Source organism: Nomia melanderi, chromosome 10 (assembly GCF_051020985.1).
Source record: "Nomia melanderi isolate GNS246 chromosome 10, iyNomMela1, whole genome shotgun sequence".
In the NCBI taxonomy this organism is placed as follows: domain Eukaryota; kingdom Metazoa; phylum Arthropoda; class Insecta; order Hymenoptera; family Halictidae; genus Nomia; species Nomia melanderi.
In genome coordinates this window covers 232909-251107 of record NC_135008.1, presented here as the reverse complement: position 1 = coordinate 251107, position 18199 = coordinate 232909, and the positions used below count along the sequence as shown (strand labels likewise).

The window sequence follows — 18199 nt, the reverse complement described above, 5'->3', positions numbered from 1 at the left end:
GCTCTCTCTCTCTCTCTCTCTCTCTCTCTGTCTAATTCAGTTCCCCTAAGAATGACGCAGCGCAACAGTGATTCTATAAGATCGAAAGATGTCGATTCACTAGTTGCCGGTACCGTGCGCTGTTCAGGAAACGAGCCCGGGACGACACAAGGGCGAAACAGTTCTCTCGCTACGTATTTTCTTGATTGTTTCGATCGGTAGAATGTGAAATTCGACATTGAATTTTGTACAATGTATCGACGCGTGGATCGTTGATGTAAGATACGTATTTTTAATGGAAAATAATGGATCTTATTCGAGAAAGAGATTCTCGAGTGCAAAGGGTTAGTAGCGAAAATGAGATGAGAAGCGATGAATTGTTTTGGGGCTCGTCTACCGACGAACGCACAGTATTTAACTTATCGACCAACCAAATTCCTCCACGCATCGAACGCATCATCGTCCTATTCGTCGTGGCGGTCATCGTCGTGGCGTTCGTCTTTGTCTTTGCGTCTGTAGCGATCGTCATCCCCGAGAATACACTCACCACATGCGACCTATGTCTCTTCTCCTTAGAATGATGCTTAGCGTGGTGCTTGCTGCTTCTGTGCGGCGGGTAAGTGTGATAAAAGATGAGGTCGAAGCAAGGCTGGCGTCACCTGACCTCCGGCATGTTGCACTCGGACAGCCCTCTCTGGCCGTGTTGCTGCTGGTCGCGGCCGGGCACGGTCAGGCTGGCCGGCTTGCACTTGGCCGGCTGGTTCCTCGAGCTGTCCGGTCGGTTCTCGCAGCCAAAGGCCGCGCTCTCGGCGTCCAGCTCCTCGGCGGCGTCGAGATCGACCGCGAAAGCGATCCGGTGATGATGACCGCCGCCCGGCAGCACCTTCGCGTTGGACCCGATCGGCGTGACCGTGGTCGCCGGGTCCAGGTTGACCAGCGCCGCCTGCAGCTCGAGCGCGTCCATCGCGAGCTCGCGACCTCGCGCGACAGAGCAGACTCAATCCGGGACCCTCGCGATCGACACTCGTCCGGCTGGCTTATCCTCGTCGACCCAGCGACACCAGCCGCTCTTCCATCGGCGGCCAATCCGCTGCGCTGCGTCTCGTCGAGCGATCCACCGCTTCACGTCGATGCCCTCTGCCGCGGGACGGTGTCGTGGAAGAACAGCCTTGCCAGAGGATCCTCCTCGCATCGAGTCATCACACAGAAGTCTCTACTTTCCCGACCACGTGGATATCGCCACTCCCGATCGGTTCTCACTCGAGATGCTTCGACCGGAAGCTTTCTTTCACTTTACTTCTACCGCGACCGATCTTTCCCGAGAATTTCCGATTTTATGCTGCCGATCGCCGGCGGAACATTGTTTTAGGTGTTTCGTTAGGATCACTGGAAGAACAACGACACTGTCGCGGTCGAACGAGCTACTGTTCGATCGATCGGAATTCGACGGCCTTCGAGGTGGTCGGCCGGGGGTTCTACTTTGCTGGAACGAACGCGAATTCGAATGCTCGCACGGTGGAAATACCGCTAGACGTTCATTCCGATTCTCTTAGCTTTCTTGCCAATCGTCGAGACAGAATGGAATTCGCTTTACCTTTACCTTTACCTTTACCAAAACGCGACGCCCTTTACCTCGCCCTTTGTCGACACGACGGTGTACAGAAATCGGAGTAGAGGAATGAAATAGATGCACCTAACGTGAAACGATGACGGAAGAGAATGAAAGCGGATGTAAAAGAAACGGAAAACAACCGGACGCAGTTGTTTTCGAATGCAGCGGAATATCTCCGATGAACGAAACGAAACGAAATGAAACATTTTTATTCCGGTCGTCGCGCGCAAACGTGCCGATGGTAAAGTCCGTGAACTTCGTACCGCGGTAGAGCGTCGTTCGAATTGTCTCGAAGCGGTATTCGTATTCGCGACCCAATTCACCGAATTAACCCAATTACACGAATCAACTCTTATCGCTCCGGTCCGTTGTATTATTTTTTCGGTCCTCGCGTCGCGCAACGAAAGGTTTCCGTCGCGAGGAATCGCGAGATATTCGAGAGTTCGAACGTCAAGAAAATCTGTCCGTCGAGAGGTTAACGGTTATCCTCGCTTCCTGTTCGCAACCGGAGACGACCAAGGAACGCGGGCGGCGTGATTCATACGCGCCGTGACAGAAGGTAGGAAATTTGCGTGCAACGTCTAGGAAGCGGACACCGGCGCATCGTGGACGCGTTTTTTCGGGGAAACAACGGCCGAGAGGAGAATCGAGCGAAACCCGAGGCGCGCTCGTTCGTGGGTGGATCCTGGCCACGCGGCTGGATCGCTCCAGGAAATCGGGAAGAAACGACCCAAACTATTTCCCTCTCGAAGAATCGCGAAATTTCGATAAGCATCGACGCGAGCTTATTCGGACACGAATAAGCATTTCTTCCGAACAGTCGAATTACCGGAAAGTCGAGGCTCTAACGCTTCTTTCAGTGGCGTAAATCGTAAGATCTAATTTTGATGAAAAAACTGGGCGTGTTCAGAGGTCGAGAATTCTTCGACTGCCAAGAGTTTACCAAGAAAATTCCACGGTCGAGAGGTTAAATGCCCTGTTACCGATGCGTCAGCAGGGTTTCCAGCACTTTGATCGAAAAAGTGGTTCGACATTGAAATCGCGTTGAACGCGTTGCAACGGTTGTTTCTCGATGTTCCTCCCGACGAACGACAGCGTCCGGCATTGTCCTTGGGAGCACTTGGCTCGGAGGACGCGAGCCGCGCGCAATTAAAGAAGCCTATTCCGCGGATCGCCTATTCGCGGCCGCGGAAAAATTTTATGCCCGCTTTATGGAGCTTTATCTTGCTTTATGCCCGGCCGTGGAAGGTGGTGCAGGTATTCGTGAAAGGAATCCCAAGGGCAACGCCGGCTCTGGGCACCGAAAGGACGGTCAACGCCACCGAAACTCCACGTAGCAGTCCTGGGGATATCTCTTTGTGCCGTGATTCAGCCGCGTTTCAGCCGCGTTTCAGCCGCGTTTCGAAATCGTTTTCGGTGCGAGCATCGACTCCGAGGACAAACCTAAAACGCCCACCACTGGCTATACAGGGTGGTCCGGACAAAAGCGCCCACGGGCCGCTGTTTTCTATCGAAACCGCAACCGACACCGACTTCATTTTCTCCTCCGTCCCCCTTTTTACTACTTAGTTTGTCGTCGATGACTCATCGGAAAGGGGAAAACTCAAAGTATATTCCATGTTTGCGATTCGTCTCGAGTATCGTTGTACCTTATTTATCGGTCTATTTTCAGACGATCGACGAGAAAGTGACGCGACGAAACACGGCTGAGAAAGAAACGATAGGAGAGGAGGTTAAGGGTTAACCGAGGTCCGACTACGCGATGGAACAGTGACCGACCGAACTATAGAGGTGTGGACAGGGGAGCGTCGAGTGTTTCGAACAAAGCATCCCGAACCGAGACGCGGAGAGAGGACCCGAACAATTACCGGTCAGCCGGCCGGCCGTTCGTCGAAGCGTCGCGCTAACCAACACCTTTCCCGTATCGCCACGGAGGAGAGGAGGAAACGATGGCAGGCCTCTTCGCTGGCACCTAACGACAACTTCGCCTCCCCGCTGGTGACTAGAGAGCCGCAGCTAATTAGAGGCCGCTGAAAACTGGCTGGTTAAGCCAGCTGACCGAACGACTCTCGGCGAAAAGATTCTTCCTCTTTACGGTTTCTAGGCTTTCTTCGAAATATTCCTCGCTACCTTGGTCATCCGAATCTTTGGCGGTATCGGCGTCTCCGTCAATTTAACCATTCGTTTCGCGAACACTTCGATCCGATCGATTTCGGAATGAATTTTCTACGCGACGCGTCGAGCGAAACGAGTTGCTCCGAATTTCTGTTTGGTCGAGAAAACTGGTTCGATCGTACGAGAAAATTCACCAGTGCCGATTGCCCGATCAACGCGTTAATGTGCCAGGAAAATCAATAGTTTGGACAAACGTCTCCTCTTCGTGTAACTGGTTAGTTTCCAAGATGTTTGCAAAACATTGTTCGTCTATTGCAACTGTTGACGGTCAGCAGATCTTCATCGCCATTCCGTTCTCGATAGACAGGTGTGTTGGTTCGTGTCAAGTTTCTACGACCATGAAATGGCAAATTTCATGGTATTAAGCAACAAACTCGTACAAATTCAATAAGAAAAGATCATTAAATCTGACTCGAAAAGAGAGAAAGATGAAGAATGTGAAAGGTAAAGCCGTTGCGAATCGATCGAAGCTTGCGCTAATGAACTCGATGAACGTATCGTAAGTATATACACCATCCTATCTACGTTATCTGTGGAATTTCTAATTAGCTTACCTTCGGGAAACTCAATTCCCTATCCGCTCCTTCTGCTGTTCCGATTCTTTCGTAACGCTCGCGTCGGAACAAAGAACCGGAACAGCGAAGAGGAACTTTTGCCGACGATCGTTCCCGCTGATCGACAATTCGAACGAGAGAGATCTGACTCGCGTTCGTCTCGTCGGTCCGGACGGAGAGCATTTAAAAAAGAAAGAGGAGAACTGTACGAACGTTTCTGTAAAAAATCGTGACACGATCACGATAGATCACGATAGATCACGATAGAGAGATCGATCCACGGAACAAACCGCTCAAGGGTCTGTGTGGAACTTTGGAAAATGCTATTGCTAATGCTATTTGGACTAATTGCAATTCTACGTAGATTCGTCGTTATTCTTTCGTTCGTCAGTTTGTTCCTTTTTTAAAAGCAATTTCCGGGAAAAACGATTCGCGTTAGCAGTAAAAGTACTCGTCAAGCTGAGAATTAAGGAGAAAAATTGTAAACGATCGCTAGGGGTTGATGGGCATATACCAGTGAAGCCATGAATATTTCGGAGTGTGTGCCGTGAGCGTGTCTAGCTACTAGAAAAAAGAACGTCTCAAGATTCGCAAAGAACGTAACAACGCATGCAATGCAGGCTGGTGAACCAGCCGGTGGCGATCGAACACGAGCATCGAAAGAATGACGTGAGGGTGGTGGGAATATCGATGGAGGACTATTCGAACGGCCTACGAATGAGGAGATGACGGTGGCTCAGCGTGATTTACTTTTGGTAACTTAAGAAACGGCAGACTTACGGATCCACGTCACTTTTGGACCTTTTTTTCCGAATGCGCATCGCAACGGCCTGCGCCTCCGAATCGTTAACTACGCGGGACCGGTTTCTTTCGTCGTTACTCTATCGTTCTACGCAAACAGTTTCTACTTTGTTAGATCTATCCGGTAAATGTGTTCGTTTCGAACTTCCATCGGAAGAGTTCCAGGACGAAACGATCCTGCCACGGCGGATCGGTTTCGCTGATCGTGCTCTTCGACTGTGAATCTACGGTGCGGATATACAGAAATATTCTACCTACAGAAGTATCCCTATCTACGGTGTGTTCATTTCTGCGCATACTTCTGCGAGGATATCGCTAACGGAACTAACACGTTTCTACTCGACCGGTGTGTGCTTCGTTTTAATTCTCGCTCGACTGCTTTTTCTCTTTTCGCCTCGACAAAGGATAGAGCTTCTTTATTCTCTACAAAGCGAACAGGTTTTCTGCCAAATTTCCTCTTTACCATTTCTTTTTCGACAGAGTCTTGGATATAGATATTTCAGTCTTGGAAAATATTAACGGTTCGTGAAATTTTCTCGAGAAACGTATAGAAAGTATCTGTCTTGTTCGCGTGCTAAACGAGTTGTAGAACGCCCATTAACCCTTTGCAGCTGAGAAGCTTTTCACCAGAAATATTAAACACTTTATTTGAATATTTCACGCGAACATCCAACTTGACTACATTGGGGTTGCCGTATCGAATGAAACGGCGACTGATGGGCGCGTCTACAGTGCAAAGGGTTAATGCACGACTTTTCGTCGGGTTTTTATCGCGTTTTATTCGGCGGAAGCTTTCCCGCGAGCGACGCCGCGCGAGTGACGTTAAGTGGGGTTACGAGATGGAGGTCGCCATCTTATTGCCGTGTAATACCCGGCTCGCGTAAGCGTTAACCGAAGTTATCGGCAAGTTATTAGCCGAGCAACAGCCAATAATCGGGTAATAACGAACTCGGCCAGCTCTCGTTCCCTTATCCCGCGCCTGTATCGGGGCATTTACGTGCAGGCGACGTTTTCCCAAGTACATTTACCTTCTTTCTCTCCCTCGCACGCGCACGCACACACACAACGCTTTCTCTCTCTCTCTCTCTCTCTCTCTCTCCCTCTCTTATGCTAATGATTTTGCAGCGGTCGAATCAAAGAAAGATCGCTCGTCGAAGTATCGATAAGCGCTCGCCGACCGGAACGACCGGTCGACATTTTGTTCTCGGCAAGGAAACTTAGCATGGCTGTTGAATTCGTATTAGGTCAGAGGTCCCCGAAGCGTGGGTGGCCAGTTGATTCTCGATAGGTTGCGGGACATTTTCAAATAAGATTTTTCAGAAATTAATATATGATTCGATTAAGAGTTAGTTTCTTATAAATTGCTAATAGTTTACAATCGAAATTGAAGTTATTGCAGTGAACCCTAACTATAGTGGGATAAATTTTACCGGAACTATTTCGTAATTATCGATGCGTCGAAAGCGCGAACTGTCTGGAACGATGTGAAAACTAAACAGTTTCACTTGGAGAAATATCAATGATATTCAACACTCGGTGTATACGTAGCTGTAACGCGACGAATGTATCGCAACTGAATTCCATAGGAACTCCGGTTACAGGCGCATCGTCGAATCGTTATCGATCCGAAACAGGACAAGCGGGCTTTCATTGTTTGTCCGGTGACCGCCGCCATTTGTAACCGAATAATCTGGCGTTAATCAGCGTTAGAAACTCGATCCTGTCTTCGGCAGGGTCGCGGGGGCCGGCCGTGGTCAACCGACGGGAAAATGGCGCCGCAAACCGTCAAGATAAACCCGGACCTCGGCTCGGAGACACGTTGATAACGAGCTCGGACGAGCGACTCTGAAAACGACCCGCTCTCTCGACCCGTTCGAGGGAAACTAATTTGCGGACCGGCGCGCGATAGAAACGATTTAAACCTCGGCCGAGAAGCCAGATGTCGCCTGACACTCGCGCGATTCCGTGCCAGGAAAAGAATCCGATGGCGAGATCGGTTCGAGCTTCAACTCGACTCGTTGACCCGTTGGCTTCTAATATCGCGCGAGGCTCGATATTTTGCCGGTCAACTGTATTTACAGGAAATATAAGCACAAACGTGGGATACGCCTACAATTTTTCCCTGCTTTCGATAAATTGTTAAGTTTTAATTGTCGATGCGTGGAAAGGACGATCGTGTCGCGAAATCCGAAGCTCGTACCTAGCTGCGAGAGTGTCCCCGGTGTATCCTTGGCGTGATCCGCGAGTTTTCGGTCCGCTTCGCCTCGTTCGATCTTTTTAATCGGGCTCCACAGGTTGCGCAACGAAAATCAGGCCAATATCGACGGTCTGTCCGCAACGCGGTAGGTCTCGTCCCGACTCCCTTCGTATTTCGTATTTCGTATTTCTATCAGAAATCTTCGACGAAGACTCGAGCCGTCTACGTTCGTACAAAGATTTTCACTATTCAGACAAACGAAGAAAACTACTAGCACGGCAACGATTGCTTATTCGAACAATTAAACGATTCGTTCGGAATTGTCGATCGTTGACATCGAAAACTCGACGTCCCCAAAGGATCGAAGAGATCGCCACCTGACGCGCTATCCAAGACCGCGTTCCCATTCGAGTCTGCATGGTCGCAAGGTGGATATCGTAGAGCACGCCTGTTGCACCCGATCCACGATCCACGATCCACGATCCACGATTCACGAACCACGAGTCACGAGCGCGGTTCGCCGATCGATCGGCAATCGAGATCGCGGAGCGGCATAAATTCAACGGCAGCTTCCCGAGATCCGATCGTGCATGGCCAATAAACACGCCCGGTTAATGATTTATCGGAATCTCCGCGGACTGACGCACGCACCCGTGCTCCAGCCCAGTGGTGCTTAACTTTCTCGGACGACGCTGCAAACGCTAACATGACAAAACCGACCACGAAAATAACCATAAACCTTCCTTTTCTTAGAAATTTAGGAACAACAAGGATTCCTGTTGCAACGATAAATCCGCCGCACCCGACAAAATGGAAAAGATCGAAGAAACAAATAGTTTAACTCGAACGTTACGATGAATATACGAAGAAACCGAAAACGATTTACGTTTTCATTTACGTTACAACCGCGCACGATGCCGATGCACACAAGGAGCCGGCGTTTCGTCTTTACTTAGGCGGCAGTATCGACCGAATGGAAAATACTTTTTCCAATTTCAAAGGATCAATTTGCATTCGGCATTTTCAACTATTCATGAGAGGCAACGACGCGTCGTCGAACGGAAGCGGCTCCTGCAGCTAGGACTCTTCTTTAACCACTGTTGGAATAATCACAGCGCAAAGGACGCCGTGTTTCATCGAAATAATCAATCGAGAATCGGGAAAGTCCACCATCTTGGCGCTTCGATAATCGAATCGAAGAAAGCAGGATGCGCTGGTTATTTACCTAAACGCTGGAAGAAGCTTCGCGCTCGCCGCTTCATTTAATGCAGCGAAATTCTAGCGTTCGATATCCGATACTGAACTTTGCATCGTGTATCGTTACGCGAATGTTGTGACGTTCGCGTCGTCCCTTCCTCGTCGATTATACAAAGGCACTCTGGAAAAGCGATTAGACGAATAATTCAATGATTTGCATTGCAACCTTGTATTCCAGGTAGAAAATCGATTGAAAGTTCTTCGTCTTCTTTTCGAAGAAATGTTGGAAATTCTTATCGGAACCTTAAGTGCTATCCAGATCTGTTAAATCCTCGACTTTCGATTTGGAAGAAGCCAATTAGACGACACGAAAAGACTCGGGAACGATTCGACACGACCTAGAAGCACAAATCACGCGTGAAACTCCGCTCCGAACGACAGTGCCTCCGAAACAGGGTGTCTACCTTAGCTACCGAACTTTAGTAGGACACCGCGATCGCTATAAATCATTCGCGGCAGCCTACTCCCGTCTCGCCGAGGACCACGGCCTCGAGCGACTGTCCCACATCCGAGTTTACCATCGTACTATATGCATTTCCGTGAAAAAAGCACAGGAAAATAACCGAAAGTAAATAACAACGATTCTCAATTTCCTGGTTGCCAACGCCAAAGGAAGTTTTTGTGCGCGAGTTCGGATCGAACGAAAACTAAAATCATCTCTATTTGTTCGGAAAAGTATTCGATTTTGAACAGGATAACCGGTTCGAGACGAAAAATAGGTAAATTTACGAATAAGGTGAAAATTAGCGACACGCAAAGACTAAAAGCTGTATTGGCTTGTCGAGAAATCTTTTCTACATTTTCAATATTTCATCGAACGAGAGTTGTTCACTCTGGCGGATCAGTTTTCAAATGATTCTAATCTCGAATAGGTTAAACAAACGAATACACGAGAAACGCGTAGCCGAGGAAATAAAATCGAAAATCGAGCGGGTCAGCTTTGCGACAGCACCGCAAAGGGTTAATCGCCGGGTCAGCGCACGCCTCGTCGCTGATGCGGTGCGATGCGATGTTCCGGCCGCAGCACTTTCGACGACGCCGACGACGCCATCCAACGAAAGGGGATCGTCGACACGCGTCGCGACTTTTCCCCGCATGTGACCGTCACTGCGGAGAGAGAGTCGGGTCGTCGAGCCGCGCGCACGGTCACGACACGCGTAACAACCCGTCGTCGAGATCGTGTAAAGCTGCATACTGTCGCTGCGTCTACTATGCTTTTTACTCGTTTTTATTTATCCTGCCATTATACGACGTTTCAGCTCAGGCAAACCTACCTCTGAATAATAAATGGAAGTAGTACAGTCGAACTTGACGACGATGCGAGCTTCTCTCGATCCGAGTAAACCCTTGGCTGATCGGAGGTTTGCGAAAACTAGTATGCCCGATATTCTTGTAGGTCTAACGTCGACGCGAACTTTCCTCGATCTCGATAGATCCTTGGCCAATTAGAAATCACTCAAGATTAGTTACCGATCCGCGTTGCTGTCGGTCGAGCCTCGAACCGAACTTTTCTCGAGCCGAGTAAACCACGACTAACGATCCTAGCGTCCACTAGACAGAAACGGAGAGTTATTAGTTAACATCAGCATCGGCGTACCTCTCTATCGATCGAAACGAACCGAATTCACTCGTCGGGAATCGAAAATCCGCCAACGACCGACACAAGCACCGATCGTCCTCGATCGAAACGAGCTATCCGAAAACCCCTCGCTGCGAGATGAATCACCGATCGATCGGGCATCCCCGTGGTTCACCGTGGTTCACCGTGGTTCACCGTGGTTCACCGTGGTTCGCCGTGACGCAGCGTCGACAGGATCGCGGTGTCGACGACTCCGATACGAGCTCCATACCCCGAAACACCTATCGTACGCGTTCTACTCGTAGCCCGCAGCCGCGGACACGCGCGCGTATCGCGACTCGTCGTGTAATTGCACCCGCTTTAATTACGGAGCGTGCCGAAAACGCTACGCGTAACGCGTCGTTTCGTTCATGAACGCGAATTCCAGAATTCCAGCTCCGCTCGCGCGATTCCTCTTATCGACGCCTATCCGTCCGATCCGTGAGAGTAACGGAAAAGTCCCAAGGGAACACCGATCTCGTCTCACGTGATCGCCGTTCCCTGAACGGTGATCGGGCAGCACCCTTTAATGCCCAGCCTCTCGCACCTTCTTGCCTCCTCTGGGTTCAATCCGCGGCCGACCTCTTCCTCCGTCGAGTTCTTCTTCCTCTACCCCCCACTCTCTTTCTCACTCTCTCACGCACACACACACACTCTCGCTCTCTCTCTCTCTCTCTCTCTCTCTCTCTCTCTCTCTCTCTCTCTCTCTCCCTTTCCGCGAATACTCTCTCGCCTATCCCTCTGCCACCCAGCACTAATCGAATGATCTCGCGGATTATCCTTTAGCGGCAATTATTCCGTGCACAAGAAATCACAGGCAGACCGACGAGGAAAAAAAAGGAACACTGTGTCACGGGGGTTGGGCGGCGTTGGCGTATTACGCGAAAGAAAGACGCATCCCGACGACGCTCGAGCAGCACGACTACCCGCTGGACCAGCCGGAGTCCACGATTTCTCTGGTATTCGTTCCCTTCGCCGTCCGCTCTACTCCCCGTACTGTGTATACGCCGATCAAACCGCCCACCGTGTCTCGCCCTCGCCCCGCCACGACCCGCAACAACCCCCGCGGTACGCACGGCAGGACGCGGGGAGCCACCGGGGTGGGATCAATATGAGGTTGAGCGAACGCGGGAAATTCGCGCGCAGGTCCTTCCACAGGCCCCCACCCCGCGGAGCGAGCGCGGCTAGCCTCTCCCCGCTCCTCGCGGCGTCCCACACCCTTAGCTGCTCTAGGATCCGCGATCTAGGGTTCCGCTAGCGCCGCCATGCCCTTACCGACGATGCTCGAACCTTAAATAAGAAGGATACCGCTCCGTCATCCGATCGCGATGCCTCCTACACCCTTAACCGCTCTAGGGTTTACCACTGGGACCGTGTCTTGCTTTCGACCTCGAGTTTCTAGCTACCTAGAGCGGTAGAATGGTTCGGTTGCGCGAAACTTACGCCAGGTTTGGTACAAACGAGGCTGCTAACAGCAAGGTTTTGCTTGCAATTAAACGAAACGAAACGAAACGGTAATAATAGGTAAACAGATTCGACAAGGGGAGAGGATGGGCGAGCATCTGTCGCCAAACTGGTCGCATCCTCGAATGCTACAGATGTATCGGCCCGATAGGAAACAAATGGCCGACTGCCAATGGCATTCTCCGAGCGACGTATACCGGGTGGGCCACCCTCGTGTTATCGATCTTTCGTTTCAACGTCAATTGTTCGATGCAACTTTTAGTTTCAGCTTATATTTCGCAGAAGCAAAGCTAAACGACGACAGATAAATTAAGAGATTCCGCCAACGCTTGCCACGGGCCCTCGGAGTAGCGAACGCGTAAAATAATTTCCACTTCCATCGGTTCCTCGTTCGATGGAGATCAAGTTGGTTTCGAGAGCCGACATCTCCCAACCAGTCGTTAAAGGAAGAAATCTCGTGTTCGAGACCGTGGAAGGAAAACGAGCTCGCGACCGCTAATCCCCGCAATCAAAGAAATTTTCGCGTTAATTCGTCGAAAGTCGAGCAACACTTTCACCCGTCGTCCCGCTTCCATTTAATCGGTTCCACGGTGTAAAATCGGGTTCGCGTGTCCGCGGAACCCCGCGTTTTTTCTCGATGCGTACGCCTCGCATCGAAACGCACTCCCCCGCGGTTGAAAACTGGTAACCTCGCGATTCCCTTCTTTGCTTTCTCTCTCTCCGCGTGCGCGGCGAAACGGAGGAACGGAGAAGCGGAGAAACGAACTCTCTCGCGGATTAACGCGCGAGTGTCACGAACCGAATCAAGTTTTACGATTCCATTTTATCGATCGACCCGGTCGACTGGAAAGATCTTTTGCAGCTGCCGAACGAGAAGTAGCTCGGACGGTTCCCCGTTTACAGGATACGTACTTCGGGACACAGGTGGTACAGTTCTCCATACGAGTCGCGCGAGTCCTCGGAAATGAGAAATAAAAGTGTTTGTTTTTGTCGTGAATTTATATAGATTTGCCTAGATTTGCCTCGAAACGAAGAAAATGAAATAGAACAATCATGATTCGTATTCTCGTACATGTACGAGATTTCTTTTCGTTTGTTTCACCGTTTTTATTCGTTTAGCCTGAAAAAGCAGACCTCATTCGCCTCGGTCTATCCTATCCGCGCATATAAAAACTTTTCTACCGAGCAATTTTCAAACTAGAAGCGAAAGGCGAACCGTTCGATCAGCCTTTTCTTTTCGAGGGGCGAAGACTCGTTCGCTGGATTTCTGTGTACCGAAGAGAAGAGAGCACACGCGTCGTGATTTCCTAGCTATCGATTGGCTTTCTTCCCTGTAAGGAGCTCTCCTGATTGGCTGTCGGTGCAGCGTCCGAGGGGCCCTCCGCGAAACCAGTTTTTCGGGGTTGAAGTGCTCCGGGTAAATGAATTTTGGAGACCGGTCGGTATATTTGCTACCTAGATATCAGTGTTTGCCTCGGGGAATTCGCGAATCGGCCAGAGATTCGACGATCATACTATAGTTTGACTCGGCTGTTGCATATTTTTGTTCGCAACAGACACTACGGACCTCGCAATGTCTCTCAATTCATTGCAGAACGATCAATATTCCTATTGAGAATCTTTCGAGTAAAAGATTCGTAACTAATTACCGTTATATCGATGTAACATTGAAGAATCATTCAAGAGATACCTGTGCATTGGGAAATTTGAAACTCGAAACTCGATCGCGTGTCGTTAGTATAAATAGCCCAGCGGCGAAAGGAGTAACAGTTAATAAAATAATACGGTAAATGTTATTAATATCGATCGAATTCAATCGCAAACACTCGACGCGCAGAGTTCACTTAATTTTATAAAGCGACGGAGCTTAACGAACGCGATACGCTTTAATTCGATCCGATTCGATTCGATTCGTTTCGATTCGGGAATTGTCGGAACGAAGCGTCGCGTTCAAGAAATTACAATAAACGGCAGGATCAGTTTTGAATTTCGAATCATACGGGATAAATGAAATTGCATAACAATTGATAACGATTTAATCCTGGAATTGCTGGATCAGTGAAAACGCGACTCGATCGAAATCTTAATAAATTCACTCGATATCGCATTTTCTATAATGTATAATGTTATTACTCCGTTAATATTAACATTCCGATAAATGCAGACATTTTCGTTGCTAGCGTAATTCAAGCAATATTCCATTAGAAAGTAATGGTTACGTGTACCGAAAGAAACCGACGAGTGCAAACGGGTTAATTCGGTGAAAACGTCGCAGAACGAACGGGACGCGACGCGACGGGACGCGACGGGACGCGACGGGACGCGACGCGACGCGACGCGACGAGGTCGTGGAGAGAGGCGTGCGGGTGTTTTGCTTTATTGATCGGAGCCTTGAAAATGAAGCACACGATATAATAGACGCGGTTACAGGTTGAACGGTTTAATTGAATTGCATCCGTGCCGGACGACACGAGAACTTCCACAAAAGCCGGACCGCGCGCGTTCAATTTCTAAGCGTTTAAACGTTCCGCCCCACGAGGGCAATAAAGCAGAACGGAGAACGAATCGGCGAGATAAATAGGCCCGATACACGTACAACGAACCCGACCCCTACCAAACATCGCGATCGTATCGAAAATAACGAGGCGGCACGAAAAAACACCGCATAATACCAAGAATAATAACACGAAAATAAAAGAGAACCAGAAGGAAAACCTCACCGAAGCTTTCACTCTTCGAGCTTCCTTTCTTTTTCGTCGTTCGATCGTTTCATGTTGTTATAGACACACTAAACAGCGTTTAGACAAAAGGCGGTAGGAACATTGAGATTCTTCGACACCGAACAGTGACGGTAAACTGATTCGGAAATTGATTCTTGAATAGACGTTGCACGAGTAGGCTGTTAAATATTATTATTTCAGACATTGTCGTTTGCGAACCAATATCCTTTGCAACCGAGAATCTTTTCGTTCCATATAATATCGATAGTATTTTTCAGATGTCTCGAACACGCGCGCGATACTATTTTTACGGCGCGACACAAAGAACGTTTCTCTGGATGGCGGACCACGTGTCAGGAATTTCGCGAGCATGCGGGCGGCCGACCCAGTGTACCATAATCCGCGAATCGTTCCAATCCTTTTCACGCGACTCGCATTTTCTTTTCCTTTTGCTTTTCCTTTTCCTTTTCCGTTTCCTTTTCTTTCTTCTTCGACGCCACGATGCGCGCATTTAATAATCGCTGCGACGGCAACAGAACAAAGGAGAAACTTGAGACCCAAGGTTGCAATTAATAAGGCCGACGTTCGCGAAGGATTTCTAACGAGGAAACTCGGCTTTTGCGATGACACGCGAAACCTTCCGATGGAATACACATTAATTCCTTCGTTCCTATTCCATTTTCGATGGTTATATATATATATATATATATATATATATATATATATAGTCGAGCGACGGCTATGCCCACTGAATAATGTTTGCGCGGAGAGCGTGATTCGATATCATCCGATCGAACAAATATTCACCGCAATCGTTCAATGATACGCTCATAGAATTGCACCGAATCCTATTGCAAATACAATAGATAGTTGGCTAACGATTCACGAGAGACGCAACGATACGTCCGACGTGAATATTTCAATCGAATACGAAATAATTCAAAATTTCTTCGAGTTTCGAAAGATTTAACAACGATAGAGTAAGATACATTCGATACCGAATCGGTCCTTTAAACAGAAATATTCTCTCGGTTTGTTCGTCGAGTTAATCAATTCGATTAACGAATCACTCGCGTAACGTCCACGAAAGCAATGAAAAACTAATGAAAATTATTCACTGTGCATTTGAAAACATACTGGTTGCAATGTTAAATTCTCAGTGGTGTCATCTTATGGCAAAGACGAGCAAGCGGTGAGAAACGGGCTGGTAATACAGAAATCTGGCAGTGAATGTGAAAGCGATAACACAGGGACCTGCTGCACCCGCAGTTGCCCGAAGAAAGTGGATAAAGTCGGCGCGGGTTTCTTGGAAAGGAACCAACGAATCGCGTTCGCACTGACCGATGTCAATGTTCTCGGAGAAACGATCGACAACAATCGATACACCGTCAGTATCTTACGAAAACAAGTTTCGACCGATTTCACAATTGAATCGGTCCGCGTGCACCGAGCACGCGCTCGTTAAACAACGCGTAAATAATCGCACGAGCGAAGCCTCCTCTATCGATCTTCCAACTAATTTAATCGGGAATTTCTTGATATACTAAACTTGCTGAAATCCGAATCGCCATTAATGTTTCATCGGGTGGTTAGCGATACGCATCGCTCTCGAGTATAAATGTTTATCTAAATCTACCTCCCGGCGCTCTTAATTTATACGCTATACGAACGATATAATTATGCGTCGTTTTATCCCCTCCGTCGAGAGATGCGCCCCGATAAGAGCAATAGAAACGTTTCATTAAAGGCCTGCGCTTCGAGTTTCTGATCTCGATGCATTTTGAGCGGCCGCGCGCATTTCATCGAAACACACGAGCAGTCGCACTCTACTTATCGCTGGGCCGCGGATCTTCTTCAAAGTTTCGAGTGTCTTCGAAATTATATTCAGAAAATATCTGTCGATTGCTTGGTAATCTTCAAACTGCGATTTCTTTATTTACCTTTTCATTCTAGACGAACGGGTTAATAATTCCTCCACTTTCCCAGGATTTTTCTCGAGAACTTTCACGACCAATATCCAGCGATACATCTAACATAATGAGACTCGTCACGGGATCGCGGTGATCCTAATCGTGAGACGGATTCCTGGAAAGATCGTATCGTTGCGACTAGAAATCGGGGTGGATCCCCTAGACGGAACATTAATAACGCTGCTCACCCTTACGCTGGCGGTCGGGTATCCATTTCGAAACTTTCTTTCGACGCATCACCAACGCATTCTCCTCGACGATTCTTTTCTAATAAATTGTTTAACGACGAAACCAATTTGATACATCCAAAGAAATAATTGTTCATTTCCGAAGGAAGAAACGACGTTAATGGAGATCCGAATGAACGATTAAATATACAAAGAAAAGGTAGGGAGAAAGGAAAACCTCGAAGAATAGCTGGTACGACTTCCGAAATTGTTGTTTTGCTCGTTTCCACGTGACGGTTTCGACGCGTCGCTGCGAGAACGACACCCCGGCGTCTGCGGTTTAACAAGTGGAACTTCGGCCGGTCTCGTTTATCAGACGATTAACGTTCCGACCACAATTTAAAGAAAGAAATAAGAGGACACCCCTTTGCGATCTCGCAGTCTGTTCGCCAGCAGACACGCGAACCAGAACTCGCAAATTTTTCTCCTTGGTTCTTCCGTCCTCTCCTTTTCCACGAATCAACTTTTAAAATAGTTTAAGCGGTTCTATGGAAAACAAAGGAACAACAACAACAACAACAAGAGTACAAACATTTGAGGTTTCGTCAAGTTAAACGTTACCCGTGCTCCCGTCTCGTCCATTATTAACGCGGAGATCGTAGAACCGAAGATTGAAGATAAATAAGAAAAAAAACGAAGGAAGAAAAATGGTCTAGTTCGTTAGAATGACTCTGTTTCCGGTATTAAACGGCGTTTCTCGTCGGTCGGATAATTTTTTCCCGTGTCGGCGAACAGATGGTGTCCAACCGCGATTTCAATTTCGCCGAAACCGGATCTGTAGCACGTGGCGATGGCGTACAGGAACGAGAGAACGCGTCGCCTCGAAACAGGGAGCAGTTTCGATCGCTGCGCGATCCAAGGAAAATTAACTCCGTAGGACGCCACGTAAATGACAAATCTCCTCGAGTTCTATGGGTACACGAAACATACGACGCACCGTCGTCGCGCGCGCGGCTCGTAAGTTTCATCGATGTTCAATGATATATTCCCGTTTCAAAGTTTCCCGGGTCGGTCTCCGTTGGCAGGAACATTAGGAAATCCCCTGTTCGGTGGAATTTAGTTATCGTCCTTCCGATTCTTCGGAATATCGTGATTATACCGGGCACAAACAAGTAGGGCCTCTCTCGGACCGGAAAAACGTGCCACGGCGACCGCGCAGGAGCGTAGAATGGGACGAGCGATGGCACAAATGGTCCGTATTTCAATAATGATAAATCACCGTGGTTCGATGCAACGACAGACTTGGCCGGTTTCGAGATCTCGCCGAGAGATACCGCCGTCAGGGGTCTATCTGGTGCCTTCTATCTTATGCGGTCCTGTCTCCTCCTATATGCGCCCTACAGGACGCTTCAAACTTGAAAAGTTCAAACGGCAACGGCAGCCGTGACTCTCATCCGTGAACGAAACGAAACGGCTCGTAGAAAGGACAAATTTTATACGACCATTTCCGATTGCAACGTCAAACCTTTCATTCTAATGAATTTCAACCGTAATAACGGACTGAAATTTTCAGACTCTAATGCATGTTCTACGCCGCTTTATGTGCTAATACAACTTTTATGAGGTTCGCCGATGATGCAACGAGTATTAATAATTATTGGTATCTGAATCGTGGCCTTTCGCAA

The 18199-nt window shown here is 48.5% G+C and overlaps 1 protein-coding gene and 1 long non-coding RNA gene across 2 annotated transcripts in view; both read right to left on the bottom strand.

Annotated features, from left to right (window-relative positions):
- LOC116430348 (uncharacterized) overlaps nt 1–18199 on the bottom strand; it is a 169382-nt gene that overhangs the window by 98161 nt on the left and 53022 nt on the right.
- On the bottom strand, nt 1347–11206 carry LOC143175036 (uncharacterized). The gene is made up of 3 exons (XR_012999627.1): nt 10741–11206; nt 1574–1672; nt 1347–1462 (listed from the first exon to the last, which is right to left on the bottom strand). It is a non-coding gene; the product is annotated as an uncharacterized LOC143175036 (long non-coding RNA).